At 37.2% G+C, this 15,397-nt stretch overlaps 1 protein-coding gene across 22 annotated transcripts in view; it reads right to left on the reverse strand.

The window, feature by feature from the left end:
- Positions 1 to 15,397, reverse strand: part of ARPP21 (cAMP regulated phosphoprotein 21) — a 197,305-nt gene that overhangs the window by 122,337 nt on the left and 59,571 nt on the right. For 2 of the 22 annotated variants that reach the window (XM_059849088.1, XM_059849068.1), the window contains exon 2: positions 14,934 to 15,208. The exons of the other annotated variants lie outside the window; for them this stretch is intronic. The gene's annotated coding sequence lies outside the window, so the exon portion shown is untranslated. The remainder of the gene's footprint in view (positions 1 to 14,933; positions 15,209 to 15,397) is intronic. 22 annotated transcript variants of the gene reach the window in all.

Genomic DNA, 15,397 nt, shown 5'->3' on the forward strand with positions numbered 1-15,397 from the left:
TCACTCTATTTTACTACTTGTGACCACAGAGAATGCAAAAATTTAATTGCAGGAAAGTACAGCTAAGCTTACTTGTGTAAATATAGTTGTATATCTATACAAGAAACCTGAGTATGAGTAAAACAAGGTAAAACAACTTTTATTTCTTCTTAGACTGCAGTTGCATATATTTTCACATGGTTTTATGGAAGCTAAGGTCAGCTGAGTATCATCCTACTGGGGCAAATGGGTAGTGACATCCTCTAAGCACTGACAAACACTTGTAATTCAACACTTAAACATTCACAGCTGTTTTAACAGATCAGGCTGAATTTTTTTTGCAGAGTGAAGTCCCAAAGAAACACTTGTGCTGACTGCTAGTGACACACATGGAAGAGTGTTTATGCTTCTGACACACTCTATGGATAAATTTACTGAATGCACATTTAGTTTCAATTCCTCAGACAATGGATATATGTTCTTGTCAGACAATGAGAAATCCAACACAACAGTCTGTAGCTCAATCTATACTTTACCATAGTAGGCAAAGAATTGTGTTTCAACTCTTCTGGCTCATGTAAAAGTTTTTATCAAGAATTCTTCCCTCTCAAAAAGCAAAGTAATGGTAAATACATTAATGTTTTACAGCTGCCATTGGCTTATTTTATTAAAAAATCTTTGCAATTCATGCTTCTAGTCAATCTGTTTTTTCAAAATTCAAAATGCATTACACTTTTTCCACAACATAAGGAACTACTAAAGATGTGAACAAAGAAATCTGTATAACCAGAAAGCTGCTCTTGTGCAGACAGGGAAGCCAGAACAGGAATAGGGATGTTCCCTGGTTCACAAAGGTATGAGAAATGGGTAATCTCATGATATCAAAATTATCAGAAAATTCAAAGGGACTCAGGAACAGATAAACTGGGCATTACTGAAAACAAGAAAGAGAAAGACTGGCTGGAGCTAGCTGCAGCTAGAAGAAACTGAAAAGTTTCCAGTAGCAAAAGAAAATTTGGAGATCAGAGAAGCACAACGCTCCAGGGGAACTGGAAAACAAAAAGGACAATTGCTGTTTTAAATTAAACTCTTCTTTTATGCTGAGCACAAAATTGGAAAAAAAACCTAACACACTTGTCCCAGCCATTCATCCATGGCTGGTTCCTCCTTGGATAGGCAGGCAAATGGGATGCAAACCCTGGCACAAAGGAGATACCTGTTGTACAGGTACTCCTCAAAATGAACCTAGAGCAGCACTGAGAAAGACTGTAAAAAAGACTGAAACTTAGAGCATGGAGCAGTTATAGAAAGCCCAGTTATAACAGTTACAGAAATACTTTAGTAAGGAGAAAGTAAAGTTAAATTTCTATCTAAAAGCAACTGATTTAAGCAAAAGCTACATGTACATGAATACCTGGTCATTTCAGTCACAAACTTCAGTGATGTTTAGACAACACCCAAGAGTGAAACTGTCATGCCACAGTGGAAGCCGATGGAAGGCTGAAAAGCAAAAGCCAGGACCTCTCACACATACAGAGCCCAGCAAACCAGACAACACCTGGTTTTCAATCACTTCTGCATTCCAGCCTCCAGAAAAACCTGGTCTAGTGAAAAATAATAGCTTCTAATGCAAAGAATTAGTCTCAAAATAAAAGTTACAAAGTCCACAGATTCCGAAGGCAATTAAATCCTTATACAAGCATACACAATCATTACAATATTCATTTTCATGATATTCTGAAAAAGCTGTTGCGAAAAATATTTACAATCCAAAAATAAAACAGATAAATAAAGACTCCAATTTCAATACTGATTATTTTAGAATCACAGCTGTATCAGAAGAGCTAGGGCTTTATAAAGACTGAAAGTAACTTAGGATAGAGGATTATAAATAATTATTGCTTAATAAAAGGGGATGACCTAATATACTTTCTACACAAAATAAAAAAAAAAAAATAAAAGGCACTAGAGGGGGATTCACATGCCTGGAACAAAACAGGTCATACCTACTTCATAACATTTTCAAAAACTTCCCCCTCAAAATGTTTTGCCTATTGAACTTTCACTTGCAAAATAAAAAGCTGCCTACATAAGTGACAGATGTCTGCAATACTTAAATTTGGTGGTTTTGGATGTGTTCTAATTACTCATACTTATCATCAGGTTCAAACAATGGTGGGTATTGTTTTTTTCTGGTTTTTATTTTAAATCTATCCTGGCTAGAGCTAATACTAAAAAAAATGCTAAATATAAACACGTTTCTAGACTTAAAATATGAACTCAACCAGCTGAAAGAAACCTCTCAATTTTTTCAAGTTCTGTCTCTTAAATTTTCACACACATGAGACTTTATTTTTCAAATTATCTTTATTTGTACCTGTTTAAATTCTTCAACATTATCACCTGCTGAAACAGAAACATGCTATCAAATTATTTGTCTGGAAAGCAGCCAGTAAGAAAAGTCTGTAACATCCAACAGTGACAGCAGAGAGTAACTGTAGCCAAAGCAAAGTGAGAGTCTTCAAATTTGCTGCAGATTGTGGAGCTGCACACAAATAACTGTGACTGAGCTAACTTGTGAAGGTATCATGACCTGACTGTATATGCCAATATAAGCCCAACAGAGGCAAAGTGAATATTCCTATGGTGCCTCTTTATAATAAAAGGCTCTAAAATGCCATCATCTCTAATTAATGGGGGGGAAAAAACAAGATTCAAGGGAAAATAGGCACAAAAAGTGAGTATTTCATTCCAGGTGAGGACACTGAGGAATACAGAGGCTAAATAAGCAATGAAGTTGGTCAAAATAAAGAGCTAGATGGGCAAAAAGCACTCCCTTTCCCAGACACGTGGCCATTATTCTCCAGTTCCTTGCATTCTCCAGTGCCCCCTTTGTAACAGACACTTCTGTGGCAGGCAGTGAATGCTTGTGCAGGAAAATGAGCCACCAACAAAACTGAAGGATGTTTTAAAAAATTATTTTGCCTATATACATAAAGATGCGGGGCACATAATAAGAAACCTTGAGCATCAGCATTTTTAAGAAGAGTAATAACAACTAAGAAAAACTTTCTATGCTTCTTTCATATTGACCTCCTGAAGCATATTAGAATTATCTGCAGATGAAATTGATTCAGAAACTAGTACTACAAGATAGTAGGTAGGAAAGTGAAAGAGCAATGAAAGACAAATGCTTTTATTTATGCAAAACTCTGCTTATAGGATCCATTTTGTTATAAATCTAACTAGACTGAGACAGCACTTACAATCCATTTATAATAATGGCTCAGACTCACTACCTCCTTAAGAGAAATGAACTAGGAAATAGCAGCATGCAAGCCTGCATAATAAAACTGGCCATAAAGATGAGGAAAACCAGGTAACTACATCACCATGTAAATAGTAAACTGATGGCATTTTAGTTATTTACAACAAATGCACCATTGAAAGTGGACTGCTATTTTTCACATTTCTTTTACCAGCCTGATTAGCAGTGGCTACACACCTGAAGCCATCTCTTTGTGTCTCGCTCACAAGGAGGAGCATTTCTCTGGGGTACCTTGAGGCTTGAGGACCTCAGCCACAGTCCCACTGTGTTATGGGGTATCAATGGGGATGTTGCAGGGTACCAGTGCAAGCTGAACACAGCAATCAGGAAGGGCAAGCAGTTCAATTTCCCTCCAAGCCTGCTTTCATTACCCAACTTAGAATTCACTCCAAGTGCTTTCCAAAGCCTTGCTGGGACTATTCTTTTATAACTTGGGTTTTACCTTCACTGCCTACCACATATACAGCTGCAAGCATACGGGACAGACATATTTTGGGTCACCACAGTTACAGGTGGGACAACTTAGTTGTCATTGAGCAGTGCAAATGGTGACAAAAATGTATCTTTTGTTTAAAAGCAGTTCCTTTTGTACTGTTTTCTTCCTCTAATCACTTCCCAAATTCATCTCTTACAAAGTTTCACAGTGATGAGAAATGGCCAGCTGCCTATTCTCCTTCCAGAAGGACATTCATGCTTTCTAAAGCTGAACGTGAGGAAGGGAAATTTAATGCTGGATTGATGGACTAAGTTTGGAAGAAAACAAAGCAAAAACAAAAACAAACTCAAAAAAACCCCAACCAACTAAAAAAAAAAACCACAAAAAAATACCCAAAACACCAAACCCTTGATCAATGGGAATTTTCATTGTTCTCACATCTTTCTCCAACTTACTGTCTCATGGCAGACCACTCTCCTCTTGGAAAAGCTTCATGCTTCTCATTCACAATCCCCCCATTTATCTGCTTTTACTACTGGAAAATGTATTTTTGGAGAAAGCTGCTGGGTTTTGTGATGACATTAGTATGCCGTTGAACTTGTCAACTTATATTACCTGTAGCACTTGAATTTGTAGCTATTCCCACAATTAGGCCTCTTTTAAAGACAAAGATTATTAAAAGCCTTCACTGAAAAAGAATAACCTTAAATTATCCAAATAACCTCAGAAAGGCATTTGGAAGTACTGAAAATCTGTCCCTTCCTGAAATAAAACCCAACAAAACACCACCAAACATGTCATAGTATTTCACTGACACTACCACAAAATACTTCAAAAGGCAGCAGCCCAATTTTTCCACTTGGAACTCAGTGAACACATCCTCTCTTGGCAGACTAGTGAGACAGTTTATAAAAGGGTCTCCTTTTGCTTCTTGAAACAAACAGGCATTTTATGACCATCACACCAATCACCTATAGCCCATGCAGGGCCGAGAGGAACAGGTCTCCAGTGGCACATGACCACTCCCAGCCCATTTCCACATGCGTTCAGCTTCACTGACACTAGCAAGCACAAGAGCAGGGTCAAGACTGCATGTTGCATCTACAGTCATTCTACTGGGCTAAAGAACATAAACTTTAAACACAATTAACATTACTTTTATAGCAACTTCCCATACTATATATCAGAAGTTCACCCGTTTCAATGTCTGAATTTAGCAGAAAGATGAAAACAAGTGATATGCCTCTCTGTCTTCCAAATGCAATCCTGTTGTTTCCTATCCACTGCACTGGAAGGGCAGTTGAGCAGCAGACTGATAATGCAGTCATTTGGGGAAAATTCCAGTTTATTTTGCTCAGTAATACAAATGCTAGATCTTGAACTTCTGAGCCCACAAAATATGTAGATGCACATTTTGGAAGAATCTTCTCCCATACCAGCTTGCTGCTACAGAAACAGGATCCTGCTGCATATTTGACTGAGTTGCAGCAATAGGGTTATATGGGTTAATATTTTCATGCATTTATTTACAAGGATTAAGATTAGAAATCAAGTCAATAAAAACAAGAGTCAGTCAAATTAAACCTAGGCTATGTGAAAAAAAGAAGTCCCTCTCACTGCATTCCAAGTCTGTGTTACTATAGACTTTTGCACTCATGCTTTTAAAAATCACAAATCATCTCCTTGGCAAACAATTGAATTCAAGAATTAAATTACCACCAAGGACATTGAGAAAAGCATAGGCACCATTATTTGTGGAATAAACAGCTTGTTAACATGACATCCCTCTTAAAAATGGAAGGACTCCACACAACACAATTTTGTGTTTGAAAGGTAAGAGATTTCTTCAATACATGCTACTTGAGAGAGAACTAAGTTGACTGTCCACCAGTCTGGAGATTAACCCACTAAAAGAAACAAAAAATCAGTTCAAAACTACTATACATCATCTGTTCAGAGTGCTGCCATCCTTTCTTTATTTGGTTTCATTTCACAATGTTACTTGCATATTAAACTGACAGAGTACAGTGATCAATTAGTGAACTAGGCACTAATGGCAATCAGATTACTGAAAAACAAATAACTGAATTAAATCCATAATTGGCAGCTGAATACAGGCAATTCTCCTGCTATATCTCAGCAGCAAGAAAAAAGAAGAAACAAAATATAGGAGAAAATAAATTTCAGCTTTCAGATGATGGCAGCAAACCATGTTCCTTCAAACACAAGAGTGAGAAATTTCAGCCAACAGTTCTTTACTTCTGTCTTTAGAAGGAGCTACTATATATGCATTTCACAAAAATATGTATGGATCATGTATTTAGTATAGGTCCTCAAATGTGGGCAGCTAGTTGCCTCAGTTGGTAACAATCTCTACAATCAATCAGTTTCCTCCAGTTTTGACCAGGATCTGTGGCCATGACATCATGATAATCAGAGGTACAAGAAGAATAAATAGCCTTCAGCTTTTGGCGAAGTTTCCAAGCTTATTCAACAATTCTACAGACATGAAATACAAAATAATTCTCCATATGTAAGAACTCTGGTAATTTTCCCCTTCTTTCATTTTACAACCCACAGGAACACAGTAAACTGCATCCAACATCCTGTTCTAGGTGCTATGGTGCTCACAACGTAGAGAGAAGTCCATCTGAAAGGTCGGAGAGCCAACACATAAGTCTTTGACAACAAAAACACTTAAAGGTATTTACTCTGGGTCATTCCCATCACACTTTATTTTCTAGGTAACAGAGAAAAATTTATTGAAAATACTGCTAATCCCAGAAAACCAAAATAATCTAAATAAATAGATAGAGAGTACAGGACACAACATCTTCCAGGAGCATGAAACACACACAAAATTCTATGGAGCTTACTGAATTTGGATGGAGGCTCAAAGGGACTCAGATATACCAACAGGAGCTCCATACATGAAGCTCAAAAGCACAGGGTCTTCTGGCTTTTACCATGAAACTTTTTGTTTCACAAATGCACTCAGACCTGGTGGCACTCTCTCCTAAAGAAAGACCAGAACAAAATCCAGGAGATTTGGGAACTAGCATATTCTGAATAATGATAGTATGTTTTATATAACATGCTTATTATAAACTAAATGTCCAAAAATCTACCAAGAAAGGCTGTTTTAGAAACTGCAGTACTATATGACTATTAAATCAAAGGTTTCAACTCTTTCAAACAGGGGCAAATACCTGATATAGAAGAAGGCAAACAAAAAAAAAAAAAAAGCTGGAAAATGTGAACAAATGATGAAAACCCAAGAAAAGACAAAAGGGTCAGTTTAACAAAGTAAAGTTTACATAAGGGGCAAAGGCTCAGTATGAAGAATGGCCAGAGAATATATGGAGCAGAACAGAGACAACTGATGAAAGTGTCAAAACAGCCAAAAAAGAGGCAGAAACATCCGTGACAGTGATTGCTTGAAATTCATGTGTCGAGAAGCAGAACAAGAAAAGAGTTTATATTGGGACTGTGGTTAATTCCTCCAATATTTATCTTCCTGCACTTCCAGCAAGCTTCAAATCAGGGCTATGGACCAATTTTTAGGAAAATCCCTTGTTTATGTTACTCCTAGGGACATAGTAAGTCTCCTAACTTCATTATGCTTTACTTCACACACTCAGCTTTGACAAAAGAATATAACATTAGCTACCCTCCATATTTTTTATTTTCTCTGCTGAGGTGGCAAAGCTACTTGAAATTATCTCTATTTTTTGGATTTTATAACACAATAGTATGTCAAGTTACTGGTCCCAAAATAAACCATCTTAGGTCAGGAACGGAGCCCCTGAATTCTTTTTATTAAAATCATCTGTCTGGAAGTGAATAGACATTGAAATTGCTCGTACATGCAGCTGACGTTCCAAGGACCACTGGTACGTTACATCATATGCCAGCCTCATTCCAACTATGGAGTATGGGTAATAAATGACAGATTCCAGGAGAATATTTAACTATGCACCAGAAATATGAGGGCCACTTATGCTCCTCTTTTGTTATGATCTCAGTCAATGCAAAACTAGCAAACACATTCCCATGCCATAGAATTTTCTCGTAACATACCACTAAATTGCTCAGTCTGCTGTCATTTTATAGGCAAGCCAAAGACTCAGGGCTCACTGGAGTTGCTCTCAAAGTCCTGAAATAATTAGAACTGATTTCATTTTTCCACATATTGAAATTGTGCTGTTTAATCAATTAAAAAGTTTCATTAAGAAGCATCAATATTTTACTGTCACATTTTCTGACATGCTTTTCTCCTGATGCAGTTTTATTACAGATGGCTTTGACATGCCTGACAACATTAATAAAGATACAAGTGTATGTTATCAAACAAACACGAACAGGAACAGGTGCCAAAAGAACCTACATTTCAGCACTCACTGCCTGGACATTGAGCATAACTGTAGCACAGAAAATAGTTAGCAGCAGTTCTTTGAACACACAGCTCTCCAAGAAAAGATACGTAAAGGAAAAATTGTAATTAGCCTTCGTGAGTACGAATTATGTTCTCTGGTCTACTTCCTGGAAAGAAAAAAAAAAACAAAAAACAACAAACCCTGAGGAGTAACAAACACATATCAAAGAAATATGTGGGCTTTGAGAGCGGTAGGAGCCTGCCGCATCTTCCTCCCGCATTGCGGAAACCCAAACGACCAAGAGTGAGTGGACAGGGTGTCTGTGGAACCACAGACCATGCCTACACGGCTACCGCCAGCAAAACCACAGGCAGCTGGAGTGCTGCATCAAGATCTGTCTCTCAATTTGCTCTTTCCTACCAATCCTTCCCCACCAACAGAAAGCCCTTAATGGAAAGGTGGGGATTTATGCAGTCACAGGGCACATTACACTATTTCAGCAAATACCTGACTAACTTATGAGGTACTGCCATGCCAAGAGAAGAGGTACCAAGGATAGAAACCAATTTGTTTTCAAAGAACTGGCTACATACCACACAACCCCCAATCTTGCATGTCTCCCGAAGACTCACCCACCAGTTTCTTTCACTGACATTAAGCCAAGCTATGAAGTCCCATTTTAGCCCACACTACCACGGAGCTGCCCTCAGACCTTGGCAACAATTCTGTTATCTTTCTTTCTCTCCTGCCAGATAGGTGGCAGAGAGGAGCAATTCTGAAACAGCAAAAATCAGGAGACGTACACCATTTACAACCCCTGTAACCTCAGATTTAGTGAGATAAGGTGTGATTGCAGAGGAACAATCATTTTGTCCTGATCCTCTACACAAAGATAGGCATGACAAAACACGCATAAGGAGTTTTATTTTTCTAAAAATCAGAAGACAAATTATATTGAAAAGAAGCTACGTGTCTATGTATTTTCTCTGCATTATCCAAAATTCCAGTTACTTAATCTTCAGGGAATATGTCCTGAAAATTCTATTTCCCTTTGCTGTCGTCCTACTTCTGATGCCCCTTAACCTGACTTCACATCACAAGCAATACTACTAGCACTAATCCTCCACTACGCCCTCACCCCACCACTCCCTTATCTCAGCCACCAATTTTGAGAGGGCTACTTTAAGAAGCAGGTCATTCAAGGACTTCTTTCAGATGCAGTCATTTTCAACAGTACATAGATTAAACAAAAGTTGCATTATCCCTCAGTAATAATTCATTGTCTTCCGTATCTAACAGGATTCTTATGCTGCTTGCCATAGCTCTTGTCACTAGAGTTCACTCCATTCTGCAGCTCAGTTGCAGAACAGACTGCTACACGGTAGTGGAAAAGAGTATTGAGACACACAAAGCTAGTAAATACATTATGTTTTCCAACTGAAGCTCATTTTTGATGAGTTAAAGCTTACCCAGAAATCATACATGGATCAAACATAGTTTCATTAGCATTTCCAGATACTAACAGTAGCACGCATTATGAAATACAGCACTTTTAGGGTGCCCTGAGTCACTCATTAGGCTTTCCTTATAGATCAATAGTCAGAATTTCCCTTTTTTTAGATTCTGTAGAAGAAAGCTCTGAATTTTTCCTAAAGGAACAAAACCTGAAAGCATGAAAGTCAGACCTTCTCACTTCAGATTTCATGGTTTATAAAGTACACAAATTATAAAGCTATCAGACATTTCCCAGGCTTACATTAAAATCTGTAGTGAGTCTTTAGTGTGGACCAATTTATTTGATGTGTTTCCCTCAAAGATTTTATGACACCATAAACATTTCTGACTCCATGACAAATACTTTACAATGTATTAAGCAGCCTCATTTAAACTGTTCTAGATGTTATGCCAATGGCAATGTATTTAGAAACAGAACAGTCACTTGAAAATGGAAAAACCTCAAGGTATAGTTTGTACAACCACAATTTATGATTTACTTTCAGGCACTTCAAATAAAGTTCAATGGCACAAACACCCAAAAAGCACAAAGTAGGGATAGTCTTCAGAAGAACATCATGCTGTACCTATGTCACATGAAGTTCCACCACTGAAAAAAACTTTTCAAAGTTGAATCAAATTGAATCAAATATTTAGCAGAACACTTCATACTAATTAATAATAATTTAATTGTATTTCTAAAATGCTTCTAATCACTGCAGTTTATCTTCATTTGCTTTAATCTACTGAGAAGCCCTGCCATCCCTCTTTACACAGGAACAAATTGTGATAATTCTCTTCACAATAAAATAAGCATTACACCACAAGAAGCTCTGCAGGTCACCAAACCCAAGATGCATACATTCCCTGTGAAGAAAAGCAGCATATTCTGATTGATATTTAATAATGAAAACTTAACAAAATATTTCTATATTGAAAGCCCAGAAGACTTCAATTCATGATGCAGTAAAAATACAAATACTGCAACAGGATTCATTACTCACAAAATTATTAGCTGTTCAGGCATGCATTTCATCACAGAGTTCAAATCTAACATAAAACTGGCTCTGATGATTTTATGAATCCAATAACAATTATTGCAGCATGGCTGTAAAAATTGGGATAAACGGAAGCTTGAAAGGAGGTGATTTGTGTATACTTACTTTCCATGTTTTAGCATAGATTGCAAACAGAAGACAAAAACTTTGAGAAATCAAAACCCAGAGCATTTAATTGTGAGAGAGGGGGTGTGGGAGTATTTGCTGGGGTTTTTCTTAATTGCTATTTTTTTTTCACTCCATCCTGCCAACCATTTAAGTTTTCCTTTGACTTGAAGGCATCCAATTTTGGAAAAAGGCAGTTTTATCAACTGGAAGTTGTTACCAAGCTTCTAGAATTTTAACACAAGCGCTGTATAAACAGCTCACAAATAAATTATAGTATTGTCCAAGACAAAATCATGAACATTTCAGAAAGCATTAAATTACAAAAACACTTTTATAGGACTTTGCTTTCTCATGGTCCTACTCTTTGTAATCTGTGACTCTTGGCCTTAAAAGATCATGATCAGACCTCTGACCTGATCCCTAAGTGTCCCAATTTCCCTGTGAAAATTTTCTTTCACTTATAAAAATGCACTTCTCACCTTACATACTTCAGCATATGCTATGTGAATGTCTGCCCTAGAAACATCCTTACATGGTTACTGCCTCCACACACTGCCAATAACTAGAAAGTACTCTAAACCCCCCGCTTCATGAAGTTATTGGATATCCAAATCACAAATTTCAAATTCCCAGCTGTCACTGCCTAACTATGCCTTCTGCACTTCAGCTTAGTCATGATATACGACATTATCACTCTCTCGCACTTCGCATCTTCCTTCAGCACCAATTTAACAACCTACTTAGGGTTTCTTTTGACCATGTTTACCACAGCTGCAGTTAGTTCATGTAAACTGTCATCATGAACCCAGTCTTGTAAAAAGCAATTTTGTTTACTTCTTGTTTATGTATTTCTCTCTGTATTTAGTCTGCTTTTTCCTCTCAGTAACAGGGAATATATGTGTAATAGCCAGGGAAAAAAAGGACAAAAAAAGTGATGTATCATTTTCATGTAACAGCTCATTACCTACTTAGGACTCTAAAATGATCAAACACGGTTTAAAGATCCCACCACATAACTAAAAAATTGTACATTTGAATGAAAAGAGACCATTTCCACAACAACTTTTTCCAAGGAACCAAAAAAAAGTGTACTGGTGGTGGATTACCTGAAAGCCTGGAAACTACCACAGTGAAAAAGGAAAAAATAGTAAATACCAACAAGATTACTACCAGGCAGAAGAGGGCAGGACATTATGGAAGTGTTTGCTTGGGGTATTTTCCTGAAAGGTGACAGAGAGCTCCAGGGCTCCTCCCCTGGAATCAATCCAATTCCTAACTTTGGACTGTCTATGTCACACATTAATGCAGATTATTTATGTGTTGTCATAAACTAAGATAAGCTAAGGAAATTCAATTTACCCTATCATACAACTTGCCTACTGTAAAACCAACATATGAGAAAACATGAAGCCTAAAACTAGAGTCACTTCAAACATCTAAGCAGCGGTGAAGTCCTCCAACTAAGCAATCTGGACCTTCAGTGACAAATGAGGAATTGGCTAGAATCCATCATAGATGTTATTTACTAAAAAAAATAGTTTTAATTAAAACTGAAAGTATTGTAGCTTTGTAGTGTATTGTCTTTTTCATTTCTCTAATAAACTGTGCATCTGTGTGTGTGAGAACATCAGCATACTCATGCAAGCCAAAGTGGCTGTTCCTCTGATTTGGGTTTAAGCCTCCTTCTTAAGAAAAACTTATTCTGTCCACGAACAGCAAGCAGTACGTCTACACAAATTTACAGGCAGATTAAATTTATTAAAAAAAAAAAAAAACCAAAACAAACCAGAGAGAAGTCATTATTTGCACTTGTTCTGAAGTTACTTCCTTGTTAGAAGGGCTTAACATTAAATTGCTATGTAAAAATAAAATACTTTGATAGTTACAAACAAACATGTAAGCTTATTTACATCTACATGTTTTTGAAAATCAGTATTTCATGTATCAAGTAGAAAAATTAGAAAATAAAACAAACACCAGCAATGAATCAGGGAAACTTACAATCGAGGGGTGACCCAGTTAGAAGCCTGGAGACCAGAACAGGTCTCACTTGATGACTGTCAAGAACTAGATGCATGACCTCATATGGTTTGCATAATTTATCTGCAATTCAATTTACCCAACTTGAATTAGGGAAAATCTAACTTACCTGGATTGCAGTTTGTCATCAAAATAGAATGTATCCTAGAAATGCATGTTATCACACAGATATTCATACACAGTATTTTAAATCTTCAGAACCAAGTGCTCTCCATTGGAACGTACAGAGTCTTTGACATGTATTACTTGTTTGATGAATGTTTCAATCTTCTAGAAGAAAAAGGGTCCCATTTGCTTGACTTACTACCTGCTAAGAACATTAATACATAACTTCAAATCTAATAAATGAATAAGCAGGGGACAACTGGATTTTGCAAGTTTATTGCATGGTAGTTACATTACTTCTCAAATGGCCAATCTGTAAAGATATTTTTGAAAAGCCATTACTTAACATGAAGAGCATTGCCTTTAAATAATCATGTAGCTTACACACATGTAGCTTTAAAACTTAGCAAGGAAATTAGGCTGGGAGCACTCACAGGATCAAGCTGCTCATTCGTAAGCAGTCCCTATAAACAAGGATTTGCCAGTCTGCCAAAATAATTTTTCTACTCTGAAATTCATGCCAACAAAATTGGTAATACCATTCAATGCAAGTTACAGATCTTGTATGTTATAACAGAGAGGTGTTACCATCAGCTGGTGCAAGTCTACACTGTTCTTAAGACCAGAGAAACTACATCAATTTACAGCTGCTGAAAATTTGTCCCAGTGTCTGTCTTCAGCACTGATTAAACCACGGAGCCAATTTTAAAGCTCCCACTGACTGCAGCGAGACCAATGCCTACAGGACACAAGACAGACTGTAAGTAAGCCATCCTAGAATTAGTACACTTTTCCTCCCCCCTATTCATTCCAAGTTTAAAGTTAGTCATTCAAAATCATAACCTGTGAGGAAGTCAAGAACACAGGAGATTTTAAAACTTCTTAGGTTTCTTTTATGTACTCCCTGAAATTCTGTTTAATAACAGTGATTTCTCAGGCCAAGTCTAGTTACTGTAATCATGCAAATAACCCTAGTAAAGTCCACAAGAAAAGCAGCACCATCAGGAAAATACAATTTGGCCCACAGTTTTCCTCCAACAGAATGAAGTTTCAAAGTTACTTTTGCACTGTTTTCTCCCTCTCTGAGAACTAAAATTACACCTGTGTTAAAAACCTCTTTGCATTTCCTCTATCTCCATTATGTAATTTTTCCTTCATGGGTACGATGTGGTGCAACACTCGTCTGAGCAATCCTCTCTTGCACACTTAGCCCAGGGGCAGTCAAAATGTCTAGCACATAGCAGAGAGAAATAATTGCTTGGAAAAAGGATTTTGCAGGAGGGGTACTCAGCTGTTTCTTAGACCACCATCCTGTAAAACTGCAGACAACAAAGAGAAAATAAAATTGTTTTTACAGACGTCATCTTTAATCAAGGTGAGTTTCTCTACATTATTCTAAGCGTGTGTATTCTTTCAAATAGCTACTAAACACATTTCTGACTACAAGTACACTGAACATAACAGGGCAGTTTTCAAAAGCATCTCCATGGTTCTTGCCAAGTGGTATACTCTGTAGTTATCTATAGGTATTTTCCTTTACACTTCACAAGAGATTTACAGCTCCTTGCATTCTGTGAACATTGCATGCAACAAAGATTTTTAATATCAACTGAATTAACTTTCAATTGCAAGGAATAAAAACTCAAAACTCTCACTTTAGGAGGCTACCAATAAGCATGTAAATAGAGCTAATATTCAAACTGGTTATCACAAGAAAAAAATTAAATATTAGCGCTCCTCCACTGTAAGATACTTCACTATTAAAAAAAATACATAAAATGGCATATTCTTCAACTTAAACATGTCTACATAGAATAAGATTTATCAACAGCACAAAATAATCTATCCAGTTTGCTCCATGCAACTTTTTAAAAGAACTTTAAAAAAAAAAAGCATCCTAGACACCACAAAACTCTTCAGCTTAAAATGAGCTAATCGATCCCCTTTCTGCACAGCTGCATTTTATTTCATTAATGTAATAGAAATATTTGAGGGATTTCCGTTTTTACCTTTGCATTTTTCCTTTTCCAGTATCCATAACCAATCATCGCTCTGCTCTTCCATTATGCTTCGTACATTGCAGAGTGAGAAGCATCTTCATTAAATAGTATTAAAAATAGAACACACCCGATCTCCCCACCGGAGCATGCTCTGACAGTGCTGATACCACAGCTCTCAAGGTAACCATGCCCAGCTGGGAGCTGAGAGGCAAAGTCAGTGCGAGATTAGCAATTTGCAAGCCCAATTGCGCACACAAACTTGCCTCGATCCGTGACGAAGACTTCTAAAACAAAATCAGTGTGCAGTTAAATTATGCGATTGAAAAAGTTGCAGATCAGTTTACAGTACGGTTTTGGTTCGGTTGTTTGTTTTTTTTTTTTTTACCCCCTCCCCATCACCCTCAGCTTCAGTTGTTTGTACTTGCCTAAAATGTGCATATGCCATTTAGAAGAACGCGCACCGGGCATGCATC

The sequence above is a fragment of the Haemorhous mexicanus genome, chromosome 1 (genome assembly GCF_027477595.1).
Source record: "Haemorhous mexicanus isolate bHaeMex1 chromosome 1, bHaeMex1.pri, whole genome shotgun sequence".
Taxonomy (NCBI): Eukaryota; Metazoa; Chordata; class Aves; order Passeriformes; family Fringillidae; genus Haemorhous; species Haemorhous mexicanus.